The 18,666-nt window shown below is 44.5% G+C and overlaps 1 protein-coding gene across 3 annotated transcripts in view; it reads left to right on the forward strand.

The window, feature by feature from the left end:
- Positions 1-828, forward strand: part of LOC306932378 (fibroblast growth factor 12-like) — a gene marked incomplete at its 5' end in the record, with an annotated part of 85,743 nt that extends 84,915 nt beyond the window's left edge. For all 3 annotated transcript variants that reach the window (XM_079514168.1, XM_079514167.1, XM_079514166.1), the window contains one exon: positions 1-828. This exon is cut by the window's left edge and continues 1,326 nt beyond it.
- Positions 829-18,666: the final 17,838 nt, after the last annotated feature.

Consider the following 18,666-nt stretch of genomic DNA (forward strand, 5'->3'; position numbering starts at 1 on the left):
TCACGACAACAGCGATCATTATCAACATCACCAAGAAACGATAACGGGGGGAAAAAATAGATGAAACATGGAGTTCTTGACTGTGATGGGGGGTGGGGGGGAGGGGGGATTTACATTTTATGCAAAAAACCCTTCTGACACCAACCCTGGGAACACACACACACACACACACACACACACACACACACACACACACATTGTCTCTTCACCTTCATCCATCATTATCAACATTGCCATCATGTTCAAATCTTTTGGGATCGCAAAGAACAGTTTTAAGCTTTAAGCCTTGTTCTGACGCACGCACATGACATACAAATACACACATACACACGCGTACACAGGCACGCACACACACACACGCACACAACATGTTCCTGGTTTTTGGAGAATACAAGCTTGACGTTCACTCTGCTTCTCTGTGGTTACTGTTTGGTTTGAAGCTCAGTTGCCTTGTCGTCACTTTTGTGTCACACACACTGCCGACTGAAATACACTGAAATACACACACACACGCACACGCACACACACACACACACACACACACACACACACACACACACACACACACACTGCTGGGTGTTGATACATATGCATGTTTGCTCCATTTACACAACAACGCTGATTTAAAAATAACAGGAACGTTACTACTTCCTGTGGGGGAAGAAGGGCCATTTTAACTTGTTGATATATAAATGAAATGATATATATGATATGACATTATGACATGATATGATCACTGAACACTCATATGGATTTTTAAAAGATGTGTCACAATGATGCATTTGTCATGTGTTTGTGTCAACACAATCACTTAAAAGCTTTTTAGAATGTACAAACCTCTGTCAACTTGAAGCTGATTGGTTTGTGCAAAACAAAGGGGGGAGGGGCTATCCTTGAGTGGGTGGGACAGTGTTGATGTGGGCGGTAATGGGGGCAGGGTCAGAGTTCAGTAGGCTGGGATTGGTGAATAAGAATGTGACATTTCCCTATTTAGCCAACGCATTCTCACTCCCAACTCGTTATATTTAGGCGCCTGTTGTTTCTACCGATCGGTATTAATGCACGTTGGACAGCAGCGAGTCGCCAGAAGTGGGCTTCGCACCACTCGGCACTCACTCGGGTCAGCCACCCTATAGGGCCCACGCTCACCTCTGACTACGTGCCTGCCTTATTTTCAACGTTTTTTTATGTGGCGCTGCTTCTTGAGAACCGTGTGTGTATTGCTTGAGAACCGTGTGTGTATTGCTGACACCCCAAGGGGTGCAGTGTTGAGTGTGAAGTCGGTTGTATCAGTGCTTCTTCTCCAGAACACAATTGATGCGAAACAGGTACTACTTACATATTGGTACATATAGCACTGACATAGTACTGCACTACTAGTGTTTTTAATGGCAACATTACAAGACAAAGGGAGGAGCACACACCAAGGTGCAGACCACAGTGAGGAACATGCAGTCGCACACCTGTAGCTTTCACGCAATGTCAGTTCATTGAGCAAAACCCAACTTCTACGAGTGTGAGATTTGCTTTATCTCACTTATTTAATGGCAACATTGCCATGCTCTCAATCAGGTCCGCATTCTGTCGTCAGTTACGTCACGTGACAGCACACCTCCCACAACGTCTGAAATATCCTGCACATTGGAAAATGGGCACCCAGCGTGATAAACACACAGACCTGGCGTCCCTACTTTGGGCATGTCTTCGTATTAAGCGAAACACTTCAAACAAATGAGGAAATCTTTGGAAAATGTTCTGCCATTTTCTGAAAGATTTCAAGACACATGCCCATAACGTGTTGCAAACACACTGTGAGCTTGTAAACACTAATAGGGCGTCAATATATGACAAGTTGGGATTAAGAATGTGTTGTTGATTTTAGCGGCTTGCTGGTGTTCTGAGATGTCTTCCTCTCCTCCGGTGTGACTGTTGAACACGACACACCAACTGTACTTCCTCATGTTGGACTATTGATGGTTCTTCCCTAGTTGGATCTTCTCATTTAACGTCTGTGTGAGTTTATTCACTACGAGGACCTCAACAGAGCCTCTCTCACTCTCAGGCTCTCTCTCCCCCCATGCACTTTCCTCTATCTCTCTCACCCTCTAGCGTTCTCCCTCTCCCTCTGTCTGCCCTCCTCTTATAAAACATCTGCCGTTGTACCAGACTGTGCATTCACAGCACTTGGGAAACAGGACCTGTGTCGTTTTGTCTCGTCCACGCTAACCTTCCAGCTATAGGACACCTAATCCCCCCCACCCCGCCAAGCTTGTGCTGGAGTTGAGCAAGGCACCAACACTGCCAGGGTTGACGCTTCCCCATGCCCTGTGTAGCTTAGTAAGGTACAGTAGAGCAATTAAGGCACTCACACTGCCAGGGTTTGGGGTTCTATTCCCAATTCCCATTGGACCAACCATGCTAAACATGTATGCAGTATTACTGTAAGGTGCTTTGGATTAAAGCCATTCACCTATACCGTATGAAGAAAAATTCATCTAACCTGTTTTCTTTTAGCCTGGCATATTCCACCCCATTGGTCTCCGATGACCTCATTCATGTGAATTATTACATCTAGTAACTGAACCTCATTGTATTGAGCTTGTTTTACGTCGCTCTGTGTGGGGAAAGGCATCTGATGATCTTTAAATTGAGTTTTTATTGACTTTACCTAAATCCCATTGTTCTGATGTGAAGAGATGACATAGTGTGGAAATAAAATACAGTATTTCTTCGTCATCATGGCGTATTCTCTTGGTAAATGCTAAAGTGTAAAGCCTTGATTTCAAGATGCGCTTTGTGCCGCATTTTTGAGTGTACAGTCATGGGCGTGCACTAAAGAAGAACTGAGAAAATTATATAACGTTCAACTCAACATCATAACAATGTGATTTCGGAAAAGCATCCCTTTTAAGGTCCTTATGTTTCCCAGGTGTGTGTGTGTATGTGTGTGTGTGGTAAATGTGTTTCAGAATGTATCTGAGCAACACTGCCCTGTATGGATCATGTAGACTCACTGCCCTGGAATCTAAACATATTCACCTGTTGTTGTCACTTAAGTCCAATACACTCCTTCAGACGCCGCTTCGGAAAGGTTTTCCACATTCGGAAAGGTCTTCCACATTCGGAAAGGTCTTCCACATTCGGAAAGGTCTTCCACATTCGGAAAGGTCTTCCACATTCGGAAAGGTCTTCCACATTCAGAAAGGTCTTCCACATTCAGAAAGGTCTTCCACATTCGGAAAGGTCTTACACATTCGGAAAGGTCTTACACATTCGGAAAGGTCTTCCACATTCGGAAAGGTCTTCCACATTCGGAAAGGTTTTCCACATTCGGAAAGGTCTTCCACATTCGGAAAGGTCTTACACATTCAGAAAGGTTTTCGCAACTGTAGTTCGGAGAGTCAGGACATCTGGAGGTGCAAGAGTTCTGAGGAACTTTCCTTCTGAAGCTCGGAATGACATCTAAATTGTAGCTATACTGCATCACCTCCCTAATGTCGAGAGGATGTCGGGAGGAGTAAGTATTGCGCTTTAGTCGTCAATCACACCCACCCAAATTATTGATTTAATTTTTCAAGACTCCCATAATTGCTATTAATGATATATTGTTACTTATCATTGTAAGTGGATTTTTTTTGTTTTTATATATATTTTTTTAAATTTTTATGTACAGTAGGTGAAGTTGCATTTGATTTGTTCCAACATGGAGAGAGGGAGGGAGGAAGAGAAATGATGCAACCAATCAGAAGCCACACTGCATTGTCTCTCAAAGATTGTCTTCCAATGGAGAATGAGTACATGGTGTCCCTATTTTGGGAAGAGTAGGTGAAAAAGTTCAGAAAATGCAACATGATTTCTGAAAATGTTTGGGGCTTAAGTGGCTAACATCCATGTGTTGGATGAAGACCTTCACTTGATGTGGATCTCTACAGTTGCTTCACAGCAGAACACTAGAACAGCATCATAGAATTGCATAGAAAGGTTATTCCCCACTAATAATAATGATAATAATAGTTGTTATTATTATTATTATTACCCTGTATACAAACAGTGTATGTGCTCGGTGTAAATCCAAACCACCTGCTATTGGAGGTGTTCTCTCTTAGCAGGACGCTACTACTATTCATTGTACTGGGTGTCTAATTACACCAGTTCATGATGCCCAAAACAAAGCAAAACCCTGTTGTTGTTGTTTTGGTTGTCGGTCTTTTTTTGATGTATTGAACATCGTGTTACAAAGGATCTGTAATGGTTTTTACTCTGGCTTAACCCCATGACATGACATGAGCATAAATATGTCTACATAATATTACATAATATGAGCTAGCCTATAGGCCTATATTACAAATTATGACGTGGAAATGTTTGTTTCAGAATAGAGTGAAGAGATATGATATTGTCTCTGTCGGGTGGAAACCACATTATGTCCAAATGTTCCGGATTCAAAAGCAACAGATCTCCAAGCTTGCGCTGCTTGGAGACGTGTTTGGAGCTTGTGAATCAGCTACTTTTGGTGCTTTTGTGTGACGCGGTAGTATGATCAAATATAGGGCCGTTAATCTACGGAAAAAAACACAAGAAGTTAAAATATGGAGAAAAGAGGTTTCTGCCCGACAACGATATTATGAAAACTATTTAGAATCCTTGGGTCAGTGTTTCTTATGGCTTAGAGAGTTAGGGTTCACACTGCATGGCGTTGACGACGCTACAAAACCGCCAGGTGTGCTCAGCTACAGCTACGTTGCTCACAGCCACACTGCGTAAATGAAGCACATGCAGGGAACTGGTTAACAGCTATAATTATTTGTACTTCCATTTAGGGAAGGATTTGTGGGGAGAGAGGGGGGGGGGGACTGAAACAAGGCTTATGATTCATTCATTGCTGATGCATGATTCACTACGTCATTAGAGCAATGGAAAAATGTGTTTAATCCAGTTAAATTTGGATTTGTAGTACGTCAATCACACACGCGCACGCACACACACACACACACACACCGTTGCAATGGAATACGTACGCAAATCGATGAAAAGCGTTGAGCGTGACCATTGAGAGAATTACTGTTGTATTCTTTACCGAAATGAAATTAACACTGTTGAACTGCGAAGTCCTTGAAATACAGCATTAGTCATGAAAATACACTGTAGCCAATATGATTAACAAATACATGCAAAATACAATCAAGAATACCCAATCAAAATATCAAAAGAATCTTGTTAATTATTTTGAATGGGAATACCCTAAATCTACCCAGTCTAAATCTATGATGTTGTTCTTACTGTGACAAGGGATCATTTAATACTGTAGTGAACACTTCTGTTATTAATTTTAATTCCTGTTAATTAGCTATGTAACCGCTTCTGGTTGGATTACACTGACTACACTGTAGAGGTCACGTGGTCGAAACGCCACCATCCTCATAAGAATCTAAATGGGAATGTCCATTCTACTAAAATCTACATGCTGCTCTGATTGGTCAACGACAATAATGTGACATGACTTTCAGTGAAAGTCATGTTATGAAAAGGGAGGGGGGGGGGGGGGGCACGAAGACAGTTTATGCATGCAGGGCAGGGGTTAAGCATGATTTATACGCCATGGTACAACGGTGGTGCTCGCCCCAAAATAGCACAGATCGACAAGCTATAGCGTTCCGTTGCTTGCACTTGTTTAAGTAAGCAACGCACGAGTAGTTGTCACTTTGTAGGTCTGTTCTTTTGCTTTAGGAGAGCCACCCTCCTGCGATGGAGTAGATAAATGAAGCTTTATACTGCCGATGTGTGTACCTGTCTGTATGTTATGATGTCGTACTGAAGTGGCACAGCTCTCTGGTGGTGGCAGGTGACGAAGAAGAAGAAGAAGAAGAAGGGGTCGAGTGACGACGTGATCGTCGCCATCTTTGAAAGGACTTTTAGCCAAAAAAGAAAAATAAACTGAACTCTTTTATGTCGTTTGTTTGCTAACGTTTGCACCTTTTTTCGAGACACCTTCATATAACTCGTCATATAATAGAAGATTAAAAAAAAGAACATTGCAAAATGCAGCTGGATGGAAAAGATTGTTGAAAAAAATATAAAAAATAAAAAAGATTATGTAAAAATTATCTTTGGTGTCCTGTTTATTTTTTATTTTAGTAAACATTTGTATATAATTACATTTTTTGTATGTAGACCATATACGTATGTAGATATTAACGTATGTATGTAGGCCTGTGAGTGTGTGTGTGTGTGTGTGTGTGTGTGTATGTATGTATGTACAGTATGTATGTATGTATGTACTGTGTGTACCCTTGCATGTCCATTTGGCTCCATTTGTACATGCTGTGTGTAACCTTGCATGTCCATTTGGCTCCATTTGTACACTAGATAAGGGTTTCAGAGATGAAAAAGGTATCAAATGGGAGTCCTTGAAATTAAAAAGTCTGAGAATGAGCAGACTAAAGTACACACAGTATCCACTCTCCTCATAGGGAGTAAAGACTGGTACACATGCTGACAGATGGGCTAAAAGCTCCCAGCATCCAAGCACTCAGCGCTCTGCAGTGTGTTTTAAACTGGAGAGAGTAGCCTATCTTCAGCATATAAATAGACTCACTACAGATGAGAGAGCATTTGATGTTTGATGACTGTTGAGTTGAGAGGAAGTTCATCTAATTTTTACGAAGGACCGATACAAAATACATCTCCGCTTTCAGAGAGAGAGAGAGCGTCGAGCGAGGACATCAAATCTAGTTGCTTTGATGTCGGGTTTTTCCATTTTTATCTGAATGAAAAGATTTCTCCTACAAAATGAAATGGAAAGTATAATGTTGACAATAATAATATGATGAAAGCATCTCAGTGTCTCTCACTTTCCAGGCGCCATGAGACAGACGGAAGCAAAACAACAAAGAAACTCTAACACAGACATCCCTTTAGGACTAACTGAGGTTGAGAGTGGAGAGAGATAAAAGATGTCACTTCAATGATCATACACCTCCCGTCGGCGGCTGGCCATTCTTCTCTGTCACAGCGCAGCCCCGCCCCCTTACAGACAAAGTTTCATTTTAATAGTCAGCAGTAAAATGTGTGACATCATTGGCATGGAATGTACTGTATTATGCTCACAGTAACATGCATTCTCAGTCACACAGAAGGTGCACATTCTGTTGTGACTGGAATCTCATTTGCACAGGAAGATGCCGTTATGATGAGGAAGCGGCCTGTTGAAGCCTAGCTGTGTAGTCATTTTGATGCTTTATCAAGACTATCATCATCTGATTGATGGGTGGCTGTTAATCCTGTTAGCTGATTGATTAGAACATGGGGGGTGTTCTCCTGGTCTTTCAAAGAACTTCCTAACTTCCTACTGTAGATGGTTAGAGAGAGAGAGAGAGAGAGAGAGAAATTATCAAATGTTTTGAAATCCTATATTTAAAAGTGTGCAATATCCTGTGACACGTGGTGGAAATGGAACCTGACCCAGTGATGGTAGAACCTGAGCCAGTGATGGCTGTAGGCCTATTTGGGATACAGGGCAGTCCTTAGAGGACACAGTGTCACTGTGGAGAGGTTCATAACCTTGTGTAGCAGAGTGGCTCACAGCCTCAGCCTGATGGCCTCAAAAGTCTAATATCTCCCCCGAGCCGAGCCATAGGCAATTGCCTTTGGACTTTGGAGTAGTGGTTAAGATGTTGGCTTTCCACGTGGGAGACCCTGGTTCGATCACTGGGTGTTACAATGGCGGTGTGACCTGTATAAGGGTTTCCCTGTGGGAGGGGTTCAAAAGGGGGGTGACGGGTGAGTGTAGCAGAGTGGCTCACAGCCTCAGCCTGATGGCCTCAAAAGTCTAATATCTGGTCTAATATCTGGTTAAGATGTCGGCTTTCCACACGGGAGACCTGGGTTCGAATCCTGGGTGTTACACTTGCTCATTTGACTGAGCTGAAAACATTGATTGATGGATTGATTGAGTTAGTGAAACATCTGCTGATGTACACACTTGGACACATCATCAGTGTTTTTACCGTATCTGGAATCATTGGATGTTTCGGGTCTTGCAACCCTCCTCCGGGAGACTATTACGTTCGTAATAGTCAAGGAAGGGGGGTCCAAGTCTCTTTGAACAGACTCTTTAAGTGTGTATTTGATTGTCTCTAGTTTTAAGAAATACAATAGCCTCTTTAATCCATCTGGTAAAAATAGATGGCATTGAAAACTCTATTAACACCCCGATGTACTCAATTCATCAGTAAAATACCAGTAGCCTGGAAGGCATAGCATTATTGCTGCAGCAGCAATAAACACGTGGAGCTGAGGAATATACCTGTGTTGCAGGCTTTATTCTCGTCCTGTTGCATTTCTGTTTGTCCAGCACCTGCATGGGTGAGAGTGGATGTGCATCATGTGCATGGGTGAGAGTGGATGTGCATCATGTGCATGGGTGAGAGTGGATGTGCTGCACCATGTGCATGGGTGAGAGTGGATGTGCATCATGTGCATGGGTGAGAGTGGATGTGCACCATGTGCATGGGTGAGAGTGGATGTGCATCATGTGCATGGGTGAGAGTGGATGTGCATCATGTGCATGGGTGAGAGTGGATGTGCATCATGTGCATGGGTGAGAGTGGATGTGCATCATGTGCATGGGTGAGAGTGGATGTGCATCGATGGGTGAGAGTGGATGTGCATCATGTGCATGGGTGAGAGTGGATGTGCATCGATGGGTGAGAGTGGATGTGCATCATGTGCATATGTGAGAGTGGATGTGCATCGATGGGTGAGAGTGGATGTGCATCATGTGCATGGGTGAGAGTGGATGTGCACCATGTGCATGGGTGAGAGTGGATGTGCATCGATGGGTGAGAGTGGATGTGCATCATGTGCATGAGTGAGAGTGGATGTGCATTGATGGGTGAGAGTGGATGTGCATCGATGGGTGAGAGTGGATGTGCATCATGTGCATGGGTGAGAGTGGATGTGCATCGATGGGTGAGAGTGGATGTGCATCATGTGCATGGGTGAGAGTGGATGTGCATCATGTGCATGGGTGAGAGTGGATGTGCATCGATGGGTGAGAGTGGATGTGCATCATGTGCATCATGTGCATGGGTGAGAGTGGATGTGCATCAAGTGCATGGGTGAGAGTGGATGTGCATCATGCGCATGGGTGAGAGTGGATGTGCATCGTGTGCATGGGTGAGAGTGGATGTGCATCGTGTGCATGGGTGAGAGTGGATGTGCATCGTGTGCATGGGTGAGAGTGGATGTGCATCATGCGCATGGGTGAGAGTGGATGTGCATCGTGTGCATGGGTGAGAGTGGATGTGCATCGTGTGCATGGGTGAGAGTGGATGTGCATCAAGTGCATGGGTGAGAGTGGATGTGCATCATGTGCATGGGTGAGAGTGGATGTGCATCATGTGCATGGGTGAGAGTGGATGTGCATCATGTGCATGGGTGAGAGTGGATGTGCATCATGTGCATGGGTGAGAGTGGATGTGCACCATGTGCATGGGTGAGAGTGGATGTGCATCATGTGCATGGGTGAGAGTGGATGTGCATCAAGTGCATGGGTGAGAGTGGATGTGCATCATGTGCATGGGTGAGAGTGGATGTGCATCATGTGCATGGGTGAGAGTGGATGTGCATCATGTGCATGGGTGAGAGTGGATGTGCATCAAGTGCATGGGTGAGAGTGGATGTGCATCATGTGCATGGGTGAGAGTGGATGTGCACCATGTGCATGGGTGAGAGTGGATGTGCATCATGTGCATGCATGGGTGAGAGTGGATGTGCATCATGTGCATGCATGGGTGAGAGTGGATGTGCATCATGTGCATGCATGGGCGAGAGTGGATGTGCATCATGTGCATGCATGGGTGAGAGTGGATGTGCACCATGTGCATGCATGGGTGAGAGTGGATGTGCACCATGTGCATGGGTGAGAGTGGATGTGCACCATGTGCATGGGTGAGAGTGGATGTGCATCAAGTGCATGGGTGAGAGTGGATGTGCATCATGTGCATGCATGGGTGAGAGTGGATGTGCATCAAGTGCATGGGTGAGAGTGGATGTGCATCATGTGCATGGGTGAGAGTGGATGTGCATCATGTGCATGGGTGAGAGTGCATGTGCATCATGTGCATGGGTGAGAGTGCATGTGCATCATGTGCATGGGTGAGAGTGGATGTGCATCATGTGCATGGGTGAGAGTGGATGTGCACCATGTGCATGGGTGAGAGTGTATGTGCATCATGTGCATGGGTGAGAGTGGATGTGCATCATGTGCATGGGTGAGAGTGGATGTGCATCATGTGCATGGGTGAGAGTGGATGTGCACCATGTGCATGGGTGAGAGTGGATGTGCACCATGTGCATGGGTGAGAGTGGATGTGCATCATGCGCATCGCCTTTGTCAGAAAGGATTTTTCCCTACAGCTGTCAGAGCCCTGAATGAGGACATGGTCAAAAAAGAAAAACAAAAGAACAAACAAAAAAAGAACAAACTAAATAAAGAATCCTGAGAATTTGTGTTGCATATAGATGTATCCAATGGTACAACCTGCACATAGAGATCAAACGAATTCCCACCCTAAGCACCTTTGAAGTTAGAATTAAATCATGGCTACTTGAGAGGGTAGAAGAGCGAGCATGCTAGTAGCTCCTAATTTGTTTATGTTGGGCTAATATGTTATAACAATGCATCTAAATAATAATAATAATGTATTCTATTTTGATTTTATTTGAGGTAAATTATGTTTGGTTTTTATTATTATTTTGTTGAGTTATTTATGTATGTCAATCGATTTGTGTAAGGGGACCACAGAAATACATTTCTGTTTTGTGTGTGTGTGTGTGTGTGTGTGTGTGTGTGTGTGTGTGTGTGTGTGTGTGTGTGTGTGTGTGTGTGTGTGTGTGTGTGTGTGTGTGTGTGTGTGTGTGTGCGCATGCGTGCGTGTTTTGTTATCCTCGATTGTCTTTTAAACCTTCCTCTTTGCATGTTAAATGTTGCTTAGATTGTGCATTAGATTCGCCCATTCATACGCCGATAGCAGAGGAAACCATGCAAGGCACCGACCTGCATACCGGGAGCAATTAGGGGTTCAGAGTCTTGCTCAAGGACACTTCGAAGACTAACTCTCGGGGAGCCGGGGATCAAACTGCATGGTTCCCATCCGGCTGCTCTACCAGCCACTCTACCCCTGAGCCACTGCCGCCCGGGTGCAAGCAATTAAGACCTCGACTACAGCATGTGATACTGCAGGGATGTGGATCTGATGTGCTGGTCACCAGCTGGTGAGCTGGTGTGTTTGTTGTTCTGCATAGCACAGGTTATTGTACAGGTGTATACTACTGTATACTATTATGTAGCTTCATTATGAGGCTTTGCATCATTATATTGTACCTGTCTTAAGACAGGTGTCATACCATGCCATGGTTATTATGCGTTGTTAGTAGTGTTACACGCAGAACTGCTTATAAAAAGCAGAGCTGCCTTCCTGCAGGCCCGCGTCGCACACCGCAGACTGCAGAGCCTTGACATAAGCTTTGGGGTTTTTGTAGAAGACACAGTTGTTTGCACAGGTGTCTGGGTTGGCGTCCCAGAACGCGTCCCCACAGCAGCAGAGAGGGGGAAGGTCCACCACTTTCTCCTGAGGCAGTCGCTCCCTCAGCCGAGCTCGCAGGGCCTCAGCAAACGTTGTTCTGTCTTTCACTTGAGGTTTCCTCTTCTCCTCCACCTCTGCTGCCCTCTGTTCCTCTTCCAGTTGGAGTCGCTCCAGGACCAGCAGCTCTCGTTCCTCCATTCTCCACACGGCTGCTCTCTGCTTCCGTAGGCTCCTCTCCTCCTTCAGTCGTGTCTGTTCGCGTTCTCTCTTGATCCTTGCGATGCATTCCAGGCGCTCGCTTCTTCTTTGACGCTCTTTCACTTGCTCTCTCTCGATGTCCATGAACAGACGACGGAGCCTGGCGAACCGAGACAGGTGCTGCTCTTTTATTTCCTGCAAATCGGCCAGACTCCAAAACACTCGTGGGACTGTGTGACTGGTCCTCGAACCAGCTCCGGGATGCTCCCTGGGGACCATGCCAGTCACCAGACCACCACGAGACGCAACTCTGGTCTGTCCTGGGTGAACATTCTGCTGGACGAGAGGACAGTCATGTGGACTGGTCCAGGGGACATCTCCCTCTTTCGGTTTGTCTCCTGCTCCTGGCGTTTTAGAAATGGGTTTATCTCTGGTTGGAAGCTCTGACATCATTTCTCTGTCTGTGAGGATCTGACATTTGGCCAGTCTGTGTCTGACTTGTTTCACGTCTTTACTGGGCTGCTGCTGGTAACGCTGCTCTGTCGTTCTATGTTCTCCATTGTTGTCGGAGTCCGGGGCCTCCCACTTGTCAGCGTGCGGACTGCAAACATCCAGTGCCGACAGGTAGGAGGAGGGGGATAACAGATGGGAGTCCTGCTGCTGGGAGGAATTCTTAGGCTGTTGAGGCGACTCATGCGATCGTTGTTCACAGTCCACCTGCTGGGATGTTTTCTGCCTCTGGAGCTTCCGCTTGAGGACGTGAGCTTTCTTGACACGGCTGCGAATGCTGTCTTGAAACTGACTGATCTTCTCCTCCTTCTGACTCCTCTGTTCCATCTGTTCCATCTGCATCTCTGTTAGCAGTGCTAGAACAAAGGGGTCATCCTGCAGATCGTGTCCGTCCTCGATGACGGCTGCTGCCTGGTTTGTCTCAGCCAGTGCTCTGCTTCCACCTCCAGACTGACAGACTGTATTAGTGTTGTTGTTATTGCTGTTAGTGTCGATCTGAACCTCTAAAGCACTGACTGCGTCTGTTCTGTTCAATGCGTCGCTCCGGTTCATCATTGCAAGTTTCACGTCGGAATTCTGTGATATGAATTAATTTTGCCGCTGAGAGACGAGTTCTTTTAGTAACACATCCATATGAACATGTTAAATGTAGGCTACATATAGACTATAACTGGCGCACAAAACCTCAGGATAACCATCTGCTGTTTATCCCGATGCTAACAAGTCTCTGTCTTTCTCAGTGCCTCTGTCTCGGTGTCTGTCCCATTGTTCAAGCTCTGGTCTGACGTAAACCACAAACAGAAACCGTTGCCTAACAACACATTTTTGCATGTTATCCTTTGAAGACTGGCATGTCCATATTTGGGCATAACCCCCCAGTTCTTTGAAGCTGCCGCAAACACAAAACTTAAATTTAGTATAGGCCCAGAATATCTAAAGCCTCTATAATTACTTACTGACTGACTGACTGACTGACTGACTGACTGACTTACTTACTTACTTACTTACTTACTTACTTACTTACTTACTTACTTACTTACTTACTTACTTACTTACTTACTTACTTACTGCCTAATTTTACTCATGTAATAACCTGGGCAATGGCTAGCCCCAGTATGTTCGCTCGTACGCTCATTCTGTAGCTCCGAGCTTCTAACATACATTAGAAGCACGCACGCACGCACGCACGCACGCACGCACGCACGCACGCACGCACGCACGCACGCACGCACGCACACACACACACACACACACACACACACACACACACACACACACACAGCATCAGTATATGAGACTGAATGAGATCTTGGCAGCATCATGTTTCACTTACTCAGAGATGATTGACACCCGACCTGACAAACACACACACACGCACAGTCGCACACGCACACGCACACGCACACACACGCACGCACGCACACACACACACACACACACACACACACACACACACACACACACACACTCACCTTGAATGTCACTCATGACTTCTATTAAAGTGGCATTCAACGTCAAAGGTGATCAATTTTATTTCGAGGGGAGGCGGGGGGGCTTTTCTGACTTTATGTTGGATAGTACAGTGAAGATAGGACATCTGGAATCCGTAATGACCCGTAAAATCTGAATCCCCCACCTACCCCTTTCCCCCCCTCACTGTATACTGTATGTTTCTTTTCCCTTTTTACCTCCTCTATGATGATTTCCTGTACTGACTATAGGCTATAGGTATTCGTACATCTCTAATTGTTTTGATGAATTGAAAATGGTGGGCCCTAGCTATTGTAAACAAGTGTAATGCTTTATGGTGTCGTCCACTCACAGTTAACAGTTGTTGTATTGAGTTGTACTTGAAATGTACTGTAATTCTGCAAACTGTTAAATCAATCAATCAATCAATCAATCAATCAATCAATCAATCAATCGAACCAGCAACTTGTCAGGCTGCATTAGAGCCTATGCAAACAAATCAGCAGCCCTACAGTATAATATTTGTCATACAATATGCATAATCAATAAGTATGTATCATGTCACAATCCAAGACAATTACTTTATGAATACGGTAAGACATTTACTGTCCACTGAGAAATAATTTATAGTACTAGCCTAAGCTAGGGCATTAAACAACTAGTCGACTAGTTTACTAGTTGATAAGAAGAAAAAAAAACGTTTTTTTTTTTTTTTTTTTTTTTTAAACATAAAAGGTGGTTTAACAACTAGTCGACTAGTAAACTAGGCAACTAGTCAACTAGTAAAAATGACTAGAAGTGAATTCCCTAGCCTAAGCCTACACAAAATACAATATAGATACAATCAAACACCACACAACAAAACACAATGTCATGTTCTACTTTTTATACCTAAATGATTCCCTAGCTTCTGTGGTTTTCAACTTTGAACCACTTAAACCCGGAATTCAGAAATTACCCTGAAATTGCAGATTTATAAACTCACAACATGTCCCAACGCGACGACGTTGTGAGCTTGTAGATCTGCTATGTTTGGCAAATGTTCCTCCCGATATATTATAACTCTATCCCCCCAGAATATGGATGCTGGGGTTCATGTCATGTCATTGTACTCCACCTGCTGGCTCATTAGTGCCACTGCATTGACAAGATGCAGTACATTTTATGTACTGCAGGCACTTGCTTTTGTACTTTTCTGTACTTACAGATTCATACAACATCATTATTAGCTATGTTCACAAGGTTGAATTATCCCAGAGCTTAATACAAGCCCTGGGCCAGGTGTGTGATTGGTTTATGACAGCTCTACAGTTAAGCAGTTGTGGAAAGTAACTAACATTTACTCAAGTTGTAGGCCTACACTTTTTACGTCCTTGCCTCTGCTTTTGATGATCCCAAGCTCTCTGGTCATTCATTCGTATGGCCATGAGGATAGCTACAGTATGTTTGATCCCTGCTTATTCATTATGTGCATTTCCTTGTGCATATATGTTTGATAATATCACAAATTATGTAATAACAAAAACAGATGATGTCAACGATATAATTGACCCTCATGTCCCTATTGTATGCAAATTTGAAAACAAAATAAGATAGAAAGCAAGCAGTAGAGGTCCTGGTAGGATATACAACCAGCAGTACTAGAGGTCCTGGTAGGATATAAAACCATCATTACGGGTACTGGTAGGATATCAATTCTAAAACCATCAGTAGGCTACTAGAGGTCCTGGTAGGATATAAAACCAGAGGTCCTGGCAGGATAGAACACCAGTTCCCACAGTTCTCCCATGCAAAGAAGAAATGACTGTTAGATCAGATTCAAGACCTCAACCAACAGATTATGACAACAGTTAGTCACTAGATGGCGATGTTGTAATAAGGATGGGTAGATTGATGCACTGCCTTGGAAACTACAGGAACTGTGTGTGTGTGTGTGTGTGTGTTTGTTTTAAAGGTCACTGAGGTCATGACAAAAATTAAGTGCAAATAATAAATAATTATTTGGATGGGATAGAAATCCCTGTGCCTCTAACTTTACAGCCTTTATTTAGATATTTTCAATAACAACAATAACAACTAGAAATGCACTCTCTCCCCCAAGTCTCCCAACTAGCGCCTTGCAAGTTAGTTAAGGTCGCTTCTCACGACCTTAACTCGAAAAAGTGCCCCTCGGGGCACAGGTCTCCACCAGGCCAGGTCAGGTTGTGGCCTCCTGGTGGCGCTATAATAGGCCAATTGGAAAAGGGTGCCATTTGTTCTTACACCATTGATGGCAATTGGATGATTTGAGGCATTTTGTTCCAAAAATGTGTTTTGCAAAAATCCACCTGTTGGTGGCGCTATAACAGGCCAATGTGAAAAGGGTGGGATATATTCCTCAGCCTAGTAGAAAAGTCTGTGAAACATTTCACGTAAATTGCACGCTCCATTTTAGGCTTTTTGTTCAAAACGGGCCAATCCTGCAAACTTCGAAAGCCAGGATGGAATATGAAATATCGGACAGATCCATCTTGAACACATGACTATAGAGATGGTGTGTAACGATTTGCGGGATTTTTGGGCAGAATCTGGAGGAGTGTTTTTCAAAAGTCGGCCTCCTGGTGGCGCTATAACAGGCCGTTCTGAAATTTTGGGGCAGAGGTTCATCCTCTCTCCCCATGCTTCCGGCCTGGTGGATACAATAATAGAGAAAATATATCATACAGTACATGAATACTGAAACCAGATATAATCATTAAGGAACGTTTATGCATGTACTACTATGTAAACTCTTCATTTGCAAAAAAAATAATAATAATAAAGGTTTTTTTTTTCTTTTCTTTTTTTGTAATAATTTGGGAACCCCCCCAAAATAATTTGGCGATCCCCTGAGGGGTCGCGACCCACGGGTTGAGAACCCCTGGACTACAGGAGACCTCCCAGAGACCACTCTCCCATCCAGATTGGGGGTGCTGCAGTGGAAATGGTCAGAGAGTTCAAATTCCTGGTGGTGCACATCACTGAGGATCTCACCTGGGCAGTACAGACAGAGCGGGTGGTGAAGAAAGCACAACAATGCCTCTACTTCCTGAGGAGACTTAAGAAAGCTGGCATGGGCCCCAAAGTCCTAAAAGCTTTCTACAGAGGCACCACAGAGAGCATCCTGACTGGCTGCTTCACTGCCCGGTATGGCAGCTGCACCGACCTCAACCGCAAAGCAATACAGAGGGTTGTGTGGACAGCCGAACGCATCAGCGGATGTGATCTCCCCCCCATCAAAGCCCTGTACGACGATCGTTGTGTCAGCAAAGCTCGTGGAATTATGAAGGACCCAAACCATCCCAACCGCAGACTTTTTGAGATGCTGCCGCATGGAAACCGCTTCCGCAGTCTCAAAGCCAATGGAAATAGACTGCGAAAAAGCAATTCTTTCCCCGAACAATCAGATACATGCGAAGAGCAAAGCCGGGAAAAGTAAAATGCTAGCCCTCTTCTCGCTCTATCATGCTCAAATTGCACCTTCTTAAACTAAACTATATGGAGCATAAACTACTGTGAAGCAGTTCACAAAAAGGTTTACCTAACTTTGCTACTACAGGGAAAACATGCACCTGTACATATGTTATTTATCTACTCCTTGTCTCCTTGATTGCTCTTTCTTCTTCTTCTTCTTCTCTTTATTCTTGTTTGCTGTGCTTGCTGTGTTTTTGTTGTTTTGAATGTTATGCTATATTGCATTGTCTGTAAAGGAAGCCAAACAAAAATAAGTTTTACTTTTTTGTACCTGTACATAAGATGTAGCAATAAAGTCCAACCTTGAACCTTGAACCTTGAATGGAGCCGGCCAGCAACTGCAACAGCAATCTGACCTCAAACCTCAAACCCTTAGATCTCCATTATATGGAGCTGACCTGACATTCCATATGTTGATCCTTCCCCATCCATCCTTCCTCTTCGATGTCTCCCTTTTGACTGATACCTGTCCATTCAAACTCTAGACGGGCCTGCCCCAAAGTTATTAGTGCAGCTGCGCCCGGCAGCCGGCGAAAAATAGAGTTCTCATCAGGCCCGAAAATGAAGGCCCGGCCCTACCTGGGCCCTCATCAAACCCTGTACACTCAAGACACTGCCCCGCTGCCACCCTTAGATCTCTATATGGAGCTGACCTGTTCTGACACTCCATATGTCGATCTGACCTCATCAAACCCTGTACACTCAAGACACGCTCCATATATGGCCAGACCTAAACTGAATCCATTCTCTTTGGCTCTAATAGTAATCTCAGCAAGGCAAATGGCTTCTTGGTTAGAGTGGGTGACAATTTTATCACACGTAAAGATGAAATTACCTACCTAGGTTCCATCCTGGAGGCTAATCTTTCCGGTGATAAAATGGCCACCAATGTAATCAAAAAAGTCAACCAAAGAACAAGATTCCTTTACAGGATCTCCTCACTGGTCAACAAAAACACCTTGAAGACCTTAACAGGAGCCCTCGTACAAGGTTTCTTTAACTATGCATGCACCTCCTGGTACCACAGCACCTCAAAGGCCCTTAAAACTAGGCTCCAGACTTCCCAAAACAAACTGGTCAGGCTCCTACTTGGCCACACCCCCCGAACCCACCTCACCCCTGCCCACTTTGACAGGCTGGAATGGCTTAGGGTCGACGACAGAGTACAGCACCTTGCAATGGGTCTGGTCCACAAGATTCGATACACCACCAAGATACCCATGTACCTGTCTAGATACTTCCTTAATGTTAACGAAGTCCACACCCACAACACCAGAGGGAGTGCAACGAACCATGTACAACCCAGATTCGGCACAAACAAGGGACTCAATTATTTTCGCTCCTATGCCACCAAAATGTGGAACACCCTACCAACAGTCATTAAGACATGCGAATCCCTTGACTCCTT

The sequence above is a fragment of the Electrona antarctica genome (assembly GCF_951216825.1).
Source record: "Electrona antarctica genome assembly, chromosome: 11".
Lineage (NCBI taxonomy): Eukaryota > Metazoa > Chordata > Actinopteri > Myctophiformes > Myctophidae > Electrona > Electrona antarctica.